The sequence below is a fragment of the Chenopodium quinoa genome, unplaced genomic scaffold (genome assembly GCF_001683475.1).
Source record: "Chenopodium quinoa cultivar QQ74 unplaced genomic scaffold, ASM168347v1, whole genome shotgun sequence".
Taxonomy (NCBI): Eukaryota; Viridiplantae; Streptophyta; class Magnoliopsida; order Caryophyllales; family Amaranthaceae; genus Chenopodium; species Chenopodium quinoa.
Window position 1 is genome coordinate 132,116 of NW_018744988.1, and position 10,376 is coordinate 142,491.

A 10,376-nucleotide genomic window follows, 5' to 3' on the forward strand; every position below is an offset into this window, starting at 1 on the left:
CCACCGCGAAACTCCACCAAGTTCTTCATCGGCGGCGCCTCGACCTTTCCCCCACCCCTACGAAGCCACGAACCCCTTTCTCCTTCTTGTTGCCCCGACCACCAGCCCCAAACCACCAGCCACTCAAAACCCTAAATTCGAAATCGAAATCGAATTGGAAATCCTTAACCACGCCAGCCCCAAACCACCGAAATCGAAACCCTCGTTTAGGGTGGTTTGGGGCTGGTGGTTTACAGTTAAGGAGGGGGGCGATTTTCGGTGTGGGGAATAGGGAGGGGGGCGATTTCCGGTGGGGGAAAGGGAAAGGGAGTAGTTTGCGTTACGGGGTGGGGGTTGGGGCAGCAACAACGGGAAAAGGGAGGGGGTGTGGTGGGGTCGCGCCGGCGCCGGCAGGGGGGAGGGGGTGGTTGCCGTTGTTGTGGAGGGGTGGAGGGGTGGGTGTCGTTGTTGTGGAGGGGTGGCTGCCATTGTTGTGGGCCCCTCAAACAGAAACAGTAATGAAGTTAGTCACTGGTAGTTATTTCTACAGTTAGGAAAATATGGTGGTAGTAATATAAAATATTTTTTTAGACAGATAGTAAATCTGATACGGGGTGCTTTTGCTGGTAGTAAATGTGAATTTTTTCCTCTTTTTATTATAATATATAAGTAAGGTGAGGAAAATAATGAAACTACATATACTATTATTAAAAAAATAAAATATTAGCATGAGATTAATATAGAAGTAAGGCTTTCCCAAATTATAAATTAGCACGAGATTATTATAGAAATATTAGCATGAGAATATTGTAGAAATCTTGGAGAATCACTACAAGAAAAATCTCTTTTCGTAATGATTATTTCGTAGCGATTGTATATTCGCTACAATATGTAAGTATGTTTGTGAAATAATTAAGAATGTTGTATCATTTTTACAATCGCCATGGTTTTCCCATAAAAAATCGATACGGAAAACATAATAATACATATCAACACTATTTTTACACATTTATATAATTTTGAGAAATTGTAACATTTACAATCGCCACTAAATCCTACAAATTGATACGAAAAGCCTTTTCAACACTAGATATATAAATATTGTTTGACAAAGAATACATAAAATATGTCATATCTTATTGGTGAAACATTTAATATAAGAGTTTGAGGTTGTATGTTCGAATTCTTGTAAAGATCATACGCATGTTTTTTTTTTCTTTGAAGAAAATGAGTTAAACATTTATAGCGATTGTAATCGCTACAATAATCACCACGATTGGATGTAGTTTTTCGTATCGATTATTGAGGCCAACCCCAGCGATATTGAAAACCACTACTAAAGGCTAAGGCAACGGGGGATATTGTATCGAATGACCATTCATTGAGAAAGCTTTTTGTTGCAATTACAATCGATACTAAAGGTTAAAATAATCGCTACGAAAAGGTAATTTTCTTGTAGTGAATATTACAAAAACATTACTTAATATAAAATATATACATATAAGAATATTTCATTAGGTGAATATTATAGGGTATGAATAATTTTCATGAAGAATTGACAAAATAATAAAAAAAACGACAAAATAAAAAAGGAAAGACAAAATGGAGGGAAAATTTTTAGCAAGTGAATGACATATAGTTTCGCTTTTAGTATTAAGTTATTGATTATTGATTGATGATTATGGTAGAGTGGTAGACTATATGGAATAATACAAATAGTACTCCCTCATGTATTTTTTTTTAGGGTTACACTTAACAAATACAATTGTGTGTGTGTTTTTTTTTATATAAAAATGTTACACTTCTTTTTTCAGCAAAAAAACTACATTCATTACTTTATATATCTCTCCTCTGTTGGTACTCACCTAAACCTACTGCTACGAATTTTAATTTTTATTATTTCCTCTTACATTCACTACTTTTCGATAAACTATTAACCATTTTATCCTTATACAATTTTTGTAATACTCCAACACCCCATCCATTTACCTCTTACTCCCTCTGTCCCCAAATAATTGAGACGCACGTTAGATAATTTTACACTATTCGATTTAACTTTGAATATAGTTTTTATTAACACAATAAAAATATATTTTATCATAAATTATGTCGTTAGATAGATAGTGATATGAAGTTTCATAATATAACTTTTTTTTATTTATAATTTTCGTTAATATTTGTTTATGCAAATATAAGGTCAAATTAGTGCTATGTGCAAAGTTTAATTTGACTGTGTCCATTATTCTTAGAAAGTGAAATTATTTTATTTAAGTCAATTAAATTGTCTAAAATAATTTGCGGATCAAATAGGATGAAGGGAGTATTATATTTTTTTTGAAGGGAAAAATAATTTTAATAATAATTAGCCATACGAAATTTACAATAATAAATTTGTAAGCAAAAAATTTAGAGAAAAAACTTAATGTTTTCAATCAAAATCATAATTTTTTTTTTTCCATATTTAGCTTAGCTAATACTCAATTGCTTCTAACTTGATGTGGCAATGAATTTTGATATCTTTGCATCTTTTCAATTAAAGATTTTCACATTATGCTCTGATGTTTGTCATTTTGATTATAAACATGATGACATTACTTAACCCCATGCGAATTTGGATCACCATCCCATTTATTAAAACCCTAATATAATAGAATTCTCATCATAGATGAAAATCAAAAACCTAGAAAATTAAGAAGAAGAATCTTACAGATGGCGAGAACAAAAAATTTAATTGTATTAAAGAAATGCATTTGAAAATCAGATTATTTTCTAGCCTAAGCCAGTATGATGAGAGGTAAAGAGAGGGAAAATCACAAGTTTGAGCACAAATTTTTATAAGTGGTTGGTCGTAAGGTGTGACTAGTAGGGCTGAGCAAAACTACCCGAAAAACCAAAAACCCGAAAAACCGATCCGTAACCGTTCCGAAAATTAGGGTACCCGATTCCGATAACCATAACGGTTCGGGTACCTGTTCCGATAATTTGTTATCGGGTATGGTTATGGGTATCATTTTAAAATTAATGGTTACCCGATCCGATCCGATAAACATTTTTTTTTTTTACTTTTTTTCCCTACTTAAATCTATTAATATAAATCTAAACTTTTACTTTACTTCATAATCACTTTATAATATCAATGATTAGTAATATTATTAATAATTTGGTCAAGATCATATGGTATTGTTTTTAATTAGTTGTAAATTATATCATAATAACTACATAATTAAGTTTAATTATCATTATTGGATATCTTATTGGGTACCCGATAACCGATCCGAAAATCCGGGTACCCGAACATATCGGTTCCGGTTATGGGTATCACTTTTAGTAATTTTGGTTATCGGGTACCCAAACCGTTAGTAACGGTATGGGTACCCGTCCCATGCTCACCCCTAGTGACTAGTAATCACAAGGGTTACATTCAGTTAGTGTTATAAAGTTAGTCAATATTGTAAAAGTTACTTTGTTCTTTTATAGTTGGTGGGCTGACCGCACACAAGATGTGATGATGTTGGAGAGCCTTTTAAGAGTTTTGACATTTATAAATAAACTATAACACCATAATTAAAATTATGCTATAAATGTGTTTGTAATGAATCTTATAGTAGTCATTAAACTTGTTGGAGAAAAAAAAAAACCCTTTATCTTGACACATTTAGCAACGGACTTCATTTTTTTATTAAAATGGATTCACAATATTTTATTATTTACATGTATGTCATTGATGAGCATAATTTATGGCGCTCAAAAGAATAAGATTTATGTTCTTTTTCTATATGTTCTTTTATTATTTTCATATAATTTTCTTAGTTTTCTTTGATTTTACATTTTAATAACACATTTTATTTCTCGATTAGTTTTTATGAGTTTTCAAATTTTTAGTTCTTAATCCGTAAATTTTTTTTTTTTTTTTGTTTTCTCCTCTTAATTGGTGTCTTGTGTAGGTGTTTGTTCGGGGTCAAGATGTCTGTTTCAATTCCATTTGCAAGTTCAAGTTGTCGCGCTCTCGTAATTGCACTCTCATCGTTCTTGGTGATGAACACACTAGTGGAAAATTTTTCATTCGTAACATGCAATTTGTAACGAGCAAAGCTATGCTCGTTACATTAAATATATCCGCAATGGTCAAAATTGGAGTCTGTTACAAATATATAATATTTGTACCGGGCAAAATACCGCCCGTTACAAATACATAATATTCGTAACGGGAAAAATACTAGCCGTTACAAATATATAATATTCGTAACGGGAAAAATACTATCCGTTACAAATATTATATTATTCGTAACAGGCATATTGTGCCCGTTACAGATAATTTAGTTCAACTGATCATGAGAGGAGCCCAAAGCCCATAGCCAATTAGTTATTTTATTAGGGTTTCACTCTTAGTCGTCAAAGCTTGTCCTCCCTCTCTTTATCCTCTCTCCTCTTTCATTTTCACTCATCTTTCTCACTCTATCTCTCTTTCTCTCTCTTTTCCTCACTCTCTCGTTCTTTCCAAAAAAAAAAAAAAAAAAAATCTATCATCTCAACATCAAGCCGCCGCCGTCGTCATTGTTGCTCCTTCCACATACAACACCATGTTAATCTTTTCACATTTTTCAATTTAAATTCCTCAATTTTCGTTGCTTTACTCTCAAATTAGTTAAATTTTGTGGGTGATTTCGTGGGATTTGTGGGTTTGTGAGGGTGGGGTTTCTAACTTTCTGGGTTTGTGAGGGTGATGTTTGTGAGGGTTTGTGGGGGATTTCATGGGATTTGTGGGTTTCTTCATTTCTGGGTTTCTAGCTTCGTGGGTATGAATTTGGTCATGAAATCTGGGTGTGATTTTATGGGATTTTGTACTGTTTTTATTAATTTTAGTCTGAAATTTTCTATTATTTTGTAATTGTAAATTATTTATGCATTTTTTGCTTCTTTATACTCCCTCCGTTTCATACGGGCGTTTCTAAAAGATATACCCATATTGAATATATTTCATTTATAACTTGATTTTTTTTGGATTTAATAAGTTATGTATTAATGACATGACTCTAAGTAAAGAAATCTTTACTTAAACTATGCAATTATGAATTATGTTGTAGTTTAATGTTAGATTCCAAATATATTTCTTTTGTTATTTTATGTGATTGATTTCACGTGGGACTAACATTATGAAACGGATGGAGTATAATTTTATTCTTGATTTTCTCGTCTTATTATTCTCTTTTGAGATGTAGATCGATTTGTTGTTTTTTTTTTTTTTTTTTGTGTTATTGATTTTGTTTGCATTTTTCGGTGGAAGTTTAGTTCTAGGTTTTTGTTGGAATTGATTGTGTTTTTGTAGATTGAATCTGTTTTAGTTCATGATTTGTTAGCTCTGTTAGGTTTCTGCTTTATTATACTAATTTTCGATAGTATTTGCTCATTCTTTTGCTTTTGAGATTGAAAATTTGGGGTGATTTAGTTAATTAGCTTGTGCTTTTATGTCATTGTATTGAGTCGAGCTTTCGATTTTGTTTTGTAAGTTTCAAGTTTGTGGGAAGTGATTTGATTGCCATTTTGAGGTAGTAACAATTTATGGGATTTTTTTTTTGTCTCTTTGATTTGAATTTTTGTTCTATGAGAATATGATTGGTTTTAGACAAAGTGGGTGATTGGGTTGTTCACCTAATACGCTAGAGTTTAGCTGATTGTCCAATTCTTGCCCGATTTTTCGTCTTTTGCTCATGGTACTCTCTTTATGATGTAGTTGTGTAGCATGATTCACTTTTTGTGAAGTGGGGGATTGAATACATTGATGTGAATGATGTGGAATGCGTTTTTTCATGCTTATTTTGGGATTTTTTGTGGTGTTTGAGATTTTTTGGCTAATGTTTTGTTTGATAATTCTTATTTTTAGTTGAATAAAGCTAAACGTTTTGTTTCTGGTTGTGAATTGGGATTTTATGTCTAAAAATATGCTTATTAATCTTCTTTCAATGAGTTAGTTTCAATTTTGTAATTGTTAAATAAGCAATATGGATAATATGTAATAATTTCTATCCTGTGATCCTGTCTCTTAAAATTTTATTCTGACTGCTCATTCCTCATGACCATTGTTTCATAGTTGTCAGCTGTTCAATGAATTTTGTGAATTGTGAATGGATTGAAATAACCACTATCGAACCTGTTATCTAAATTATGATCCAATGGCATATAGCACATGCGTAGAAAACTCATCGAATTAAAAAACTATACCATAATTTCTTCATTAATTTGTCCGTTATGTACTATTGATTTGGGGTTAATTGAGACTATTGAGTCAAATTATTGGCCTGTTATGTAACCTTTGATGTAACGAATCTTAAATTTACTTCCTGTTAGTTTGTGTTTCCATTGACTAGGTTGTTGCTGCTCGTTTATGCTGGTGAAAATCGGTGACTTTGGCTTAGCAGCAATAGTGGGTGAGAGCCATGTAGCGCACTCAATACTGGGTACACCAGAGTACATGGCACCAGAGCTGTATGAGGATTTATAAGATTATTCAAGTTCTTAGTCTAATATGTAATAGAACACTTGTTTAAATTTTCATGTAGTATTACAGAGTATTATTTATGTAGTAGCTTTTGACTCATGTTAGGAAGTTATTGTAAAGTCAATTTGGACATTTGTGAAAGTTGTACTAATTAAATTTTACATTTATTATTATTGAATATTTATAATAGTAATCAAACTTTGGCATCATAGTAGACTAGCAGGTATAACTTCCTACATTTTTTTTAATCTGGGTTCAATTGTATTCGTAACGGGCAGATAAATGCCCGCTACAAATAACGTGTTTTTCATAATGCGCAGTCAAACAGTCTGTTACAAATAACGGGTTATTTGTAACGGGCAGTCAAATTGTCCGTTACCAAAAACATATCCTATATGTAACGGCAGCATACGTAACGTCTGTTGCCCGTTACGGATAGCTATTTTTCCACTAGTGACAAGTCAATTTGCACATTTAGGGGCTGCGTTGCTCATCAGCATCAAGTTTTACTTGATGCTCCAGAGAAAACCATTTAATAATGTAATAGGGTAAGTAGGGTCGAATTCACATAGAGATGATTATCATAGCGGAAATGGAGGCGGTTATGAGTGTAGTAGTCTTCAGGCGGTATCCCCTACCTTGAGGAAGATCGTCAAAGCAGCAAGATAGCATTCCCTAGCTTGTGGAAGGTTGTCACAACAACAATGCAACAATCAGTTACTCCTAGAGACGTGTGCTCGACGGTGCAAGATACGCGTTTCTTTAACTCTTTTATCTGTTTTAACTAACGCTAGTTTGCAGGAATCGACATTAGAAGAGTGATTTAGGATCATTTACAAGAAGATTTCGTAGTCTTAGTAAGAGGGGGAAGGGTTAAGGATTTACCCGGTGTTTGATATCACATTGTTCGAGGAACCCTAGATACTGTCGGAGTAAAGGATCATCAATAAGGGCGTTCTAGTGCGTTGCAGATTCTTATCTAAGACTTGTATCATTTGATGATGCCATGTGAATCGCTAGAAACATGTAAATTGTATGGCTAACCCAATAACGAAAGTATCGTAAGGGGACTGGAGCAAGCTACCATGAGACAAAAGATCATCTTTCTAAAGAGATTCGATTTGGAACTATTATATGTCCAAGGTCTAATATTGAAATAATTTCAGAGGTTTTTCCTGAATTTTTTCGTGTCAACAAACAATTCAAAATGCCTCGACTTTATTAGAACAGGTCTGAGTCATATAGAAATGATTCGAAGCACTTCTTTTTACACTGTTACAAAATTCTGAATCATTCTCCGTACCTATCGATACTTTGACTTTTGTTTTCAAAACTTGCGTTTCTCCAAACTCAGTTAAATTGGGAGCTTCCGTAGACACCCATTTATGTCTCCCCAAAACCAAACCCAGTGATGAATACCTTTCACGTCGAATCATAATCAAATGAAGTGAAAGTGTGGAAAGTCTAGTGTTGCGGTTAGTTTTATTTCTTTTCTTTCTCTCTATTTTTGAAAACCTATTTTACGAAAATAGCCAATCCAGTTTAGTTTGGTCCATAACAAGGGTCCAATATTAGTGTAGTTGGATTGGGCTCGAAAAAATCTTTCCAACGATATATTATAAGCCCAATTCCGATGAATAATGAGGAAGTTATGACCAAGTTACTAAACTAGGCCCGGTTTGATCTTTATAAGCGGCCCAATGATCTAGAGGAGGGCCTATTATGATTTATCATTCCTAATGAAATTAGGATTGATTATAGTCTTCAAGAATCTTCTAAAAGGTTCTTTGAATCATAATTTGATTAGCATTGGTAATTGAGTTTTAAGAGTTTTATTTAGATTAAAAGAAGTCTTTTAAAGGAAATTACAGTTTTACCCTTCGTACGCTTTAATTTTATCAAAATATGAAAACGCGTGGAAAAATTGACTGCAGCGCCGCACTACAGGCTGTCGCCTAGCGACAGGCCTGACGCTACGGTGACACGTCTGTCGTTTGGCGACAGAGGTTTGTAAGGCGACAGCGTCGTGTTTTATTCTTTTCAAAACTCTGATTCTTTTTTATCATATTCCGGCTATTTTCTTTATAAATAGCCTCCTAAAACCTCTGTTTTCAATCACCAACTCTCATCAAGAAATTCTTGATATTCTCTCTCTCTTTTCTAAACTAGCCTTTTCTCAAATACAAAATTCCACATTCACAAGATCTAGACACACCTAGCAAAGTTCGAAGTTGCCTTCGCCCTAGACGTGAAATGTTTTATTTCTGAGGGTTTGATCCCTAATCTTTATTTCCATTATTTAATTTAATTGTTGGCTTTATATTTTCCTTGAAGTTACTAACGTGTGTATTTTGTTATTAGAAAGAGATACGAGGCATCCAAGTAAGTGCTTTAATTGTTTAATTGATATTATGATATAGAAATCATGTTTAGATTGTTATTTTGATTCCTAGTATCATGTTAGGATGTTTTATAAGTTCCTAGTATCATGTTTTGGGTAAAGAATATAATATCAATTATGATTTCTGTGATGCCTTTTATTGTCTTTATTGATAGCATGTTAGTATCATGTCAGGGCTAAAGCTTCAATCTTTAATGTTTAGTGACATGCCAGGGTTTGTTATTAATCTTGTTAGTATCATGCCTAGGATCTTGCTATTATTATGCTTAAACATGATGATAATGATTTATGATGATTATTATTATTATGATTATAATCATGTTGCTTGATGTATTATTATTGTTATTGTTTGATCACGTCTTTTATGTATGTTTAAAGGGAATTGGTACTTGTAATCACGCTTAATAAAATAATTAATAATCTTGTTTAGGTTAATTTGATTATAATTCAAGTGATTGCCAAAAATAGATTTATTTGTGTATTAATATTCAACCAACATAGATTAAACAGGTTTAGGGTAAACCTAATGATTGCATGTTAGTCAGAAAGCGCACATGAATACGAGAAGAATAAAGTAGAGGCCTATTATTAGGGCAAGTTCTTTCTCTTTTAGATTGAATTTGTACCCTCATCCCCGAACTTCTAGTCTTGGTTCCAGACATATTGGAGTTAACGATCTCCTGGATCGTTAAGGGGTGTAACCTTCATCCTGTGAACGGTTTACAAGTTTCTAAAACTTGTTGGCGACTCTTTTGCTCTAGCTTCCTTCCCTTTGGACGCCACCATGCTTAAGTGTATGATCACAGTGGGGTTCAAGTTTGGGGTAATGCTTGAAATATTCCCTACAGAGGTGGATCGGACTTGGACTCTGCGAAAAGTCCGATGGAGTCCGATTCGAGTCCAAATCTGAGAGTACAAGCATATGCTCTGTAACTTGAGACAATTTTTTGCTTGTTTTGTAGCAAAATTTTGTTATGTAACTTAGTTTATAATTTAAATATGTTATGTTTATTCTTTCCTATCAATCAGTTAATGAACTATTGATGATTAATGACACTTTTCTAATTTTATTTATTTATTTATTTTCATTTTTTCTTTCCTCCCTGCTGGCTGCCATTGCCTTTCCCCCTCCCCTGTCTGCTGCCCTATGATTAGTGCAATTAAGTTTCACTTGGAGTCATGGACTTTAATCTTTTTTTTTTTCTTTTCATTTTTTCTTTCCTCCCTGCTGCCTGCCATTGCCATTGCCTTTCCCCCTCCCCTGCTTGTTGTGAGTGCTTCCTAGTGTTTCTCCCCCCTCTCTTACTGGTTGCTGCCTTTCCCTCTCCGCTGCTTGCTATCCTACAGTCTTCCCCATACTATTGATACTTGAGCCAGACTTATATTAGTGATTTTTTCCTTCTCTCTTCATTAAAAAATCAATTATTGCTAATGCATACCATATGATGGAGATGGTGATAATGCATATCCTACTATCCTACAGTCCTTGTTTGTTTGCTT

The 10,376-nt window shown here is 33.5% G+C and overlaps 1 long non-coding RNA gene across 1 annotated transcript; it reads left to right on the top strand.

Annotated features, from left to right (window-relative positions):
- Positions 1–3,854: 3,854 nt before the first annotated feature.
- LOC110706540 lies at positions 3,855–6,655 on the top strand. Its single transcript, XR_002508371.1, has 2 exons — positions 3,855–4,561; positions 6,345–6,655. It is a non-coding gene; the product is annotated as an uncharacterized LOC110706540 (long non-coding RNA).
- Positions 6,656–10,376: the final 3,721 nt, after the last annotated feature.